The sequence below is a fragment of the Suncus etruscus genome, chromosome 16 (assembly GCF_024139225.1).
Source record: "Suncus etruscus isolate mSunEtr1 chromosome 16, mSunEtr1.pri.cur, whole genome shotgun sequence".
NCBI lineage: Eukaryota > Metazoa > Chordata > Mammalia > Eulipotyphla > Soricidae > Suncus > Suncus etruscus.
Genome location: NC_064863.1, coordinates 85331927 through 85334245, shown reverse-complemented (window position 1 = coordinate 85334245; position 2319 = coordinate 85331927). Strand labels below are relative to the sequence as shown.

The following is a 2319-nucleotide window of genomic DNA, read 5'->3' as shown; positions in this document are numbered from 1 at the left end:
GCGAGAGAGCACCCTTCCCCTGAACAGCCACTTCACTTCTTCGTGGAGAAGATGCTAGTAGTGGGCATCCACACTCTCACCCAGAGTGGGGAATAGCCTGGATTTGATCACAATTGTGAATTTTGCAAATTATCTTTACTGTGTCATCTATCACAGAGTTTAGTTCAGCAGGGAGTTTTTTTGAATCTAGTCTATCATACAATGAGTGGATACAATGTATGGGTCTACAACTTCTTGTGACTACACAAAAACACTGAGCCATGCACAGCGCATCATCTGTACATACATCAACACATCAGATTATTATTCTGAGTGAAATGAATCAGAAGGAGAGGGGTAGACAGAATAATCATTTGTGGCATATAAAAATAATAAATGGCAATATGGTAATAATATCTAGAGAAAATAGGGATGAGGGACAGGAGGACTAGTCCATGATAGAAAACTTGCGATAAAAAGTGGTGAGTTCAGGGCCGGAGAGATAGCATGGAGGTAAGGCGTTAGCCTTTCATGCAGAAAGTCATCGGAGAGATAGCATGGAGGTAAGGCGTTAGCCTTTCATGCAGAAAGTCATCGGTTCAAATCCCGGCATCCCATATGGTCCCCCGTGCCTGCGAGGAGCAATTTCTGAGCATGGAGCCAGGAGTAACCCCTGAGCACTGCCGGGTGTGACCCAAAAACCACATACACACACAAAAAAAGTGATGAGTTCAGTAAGAATAGAGAAAGGTGGGCCCGGAGAGATAGCACAGCAGTATTTGCCTTGCAAGCAGCCGATCCAGGACCAAAGGTGGTTGGTTCGAATCCCGGTGTCCCATATGGTCCCCTGTGCCTGCCAGGAGCTATTTCTGAGCAGACAGCCAGGAGTAACCCCTGAGCATCGCCTGGTGTGGCCCAAAAACAAACAAAAAAAAATAGAGAAAGGTACATTATGACATTGATAGTTGGAACATATCACTCTGGACAAGAACTGGATGCTGAAAATGGATAAGTGACATGCATGGTACCCTTTAATTAACAATATTGCAAACAAGTGTTACAGCTCTTTTAGAATTTGTCCACCAGGCCTTCTGGTCTCCACCGGAAGGCACCCTTAAAAAGAAACAAACAAATATTGCAAACCACGGTGTCATAAAGGAAAGTTTGCAAACCTCAGTTGTCATAAAGAAAAAGAGAGAGAGAAAAAGGCAAAATGCCTGCCCTTGACATAGGCAGAGGAGGGTGAATGGGAAGGAAACAAGGGACATTGGTGGTGGGGAAAGTGCACTGGTGAAGGGTAGTGTACGTTCTATGATTGAAACTCAAGTATGAATAATTTTGTTACAAATATGTTTAAATAAAAATTATTTTTAAAATGTTTCAGGCACTCTATCATAATTCCTTTATGATATATCATATGCCTTTAACAAAGTGCCGTTTTTGTTTCTGTGTGTATTTTAGTTTGGTTTCTTGCAGCATACACTAAAGTGTCAATAGGTTTTTTTCCTTTCAGTGAAATCACTACTTTTCTCTGGAATGCTGTCCTTGCTTTTAAAGATTGTTAAAAAGGTTTTTCTCTTACCTGTTTCATCTCCATATTGTGGGGTTTCAAATTTTCACATTTTGGTTATCAAGAGGAAACGTTTTAAACGTTTTGCTTACTTATTATCAGAAATCAAAGCATTTTTCCTCGAGAAGGGTGTTCACTATCCAGAATTAACAAACAATCAGTAGATTCAAAAACTGTATTTCATGGTGGATGTTACTTCACATCTAAATCAGCTTAATCATAAACTACAGGGGAAAGGAAACAGTTTTTTCGATGTTAGAAGTTATTTCATTTGAAAACAAATTATCTGTTTTTGCTCAAGATTTTGACAGAGAAACTTTGATTCACCTTCCAAGCTTGTTAAAACATCGCCAAGAAAATAATTCTGATATTGACATTACCTATTTTAAAACAGCACTTTTAAATATGAGGGAAGCTTTTCTCAAGAGGTTTCAGGATTTCAGAAACAGCAAAGCGACGTTGGCCTTTGTTAAAAAAAAAACCTCTGGATGTCACTGTAACGGAATCAAATTTTTCACCCTTTAATATTGACATTGGCAACTTTGAAGTGCAATTTCTGGATTTAAAAACAAAGAACTGTGGAGCTCAAAATTTGAACGTCTTTGTACTAATTTAGAAAGATTGGAGAAACACAAATGTGAACTTAGTTCACAGCACAAGTGGTCTGCTTTGAAAGACCTGGAGAAGGAAGATATGTTGATTTTTAACACCTGGAATAGTATTCCTGACTCATATAATCAACTAAAAAAGCTAGCATATGCTGTTCTTTC

The 2319-nt window shown here is 39.0% G+C and overlaps 1 non-coding gene across 1 annotated transcript; it reads left to right on the top strand.

The window, feature by feature from the left end:
• The first annotated feature begins 1031 nt into the window (after positions 1–1031).
• LOC126033234 (U7 small nuclear RNA) lies at positions 1032–1093 on the top strand. Its single transcript, XR_007504353.1, has one exon. It is a non-coding gene; the product is annotated as a U7 small nuclear RNA (small nuclear RNA).
• Positions 1094–2319: the final 1226 nt, after the last annotated feature.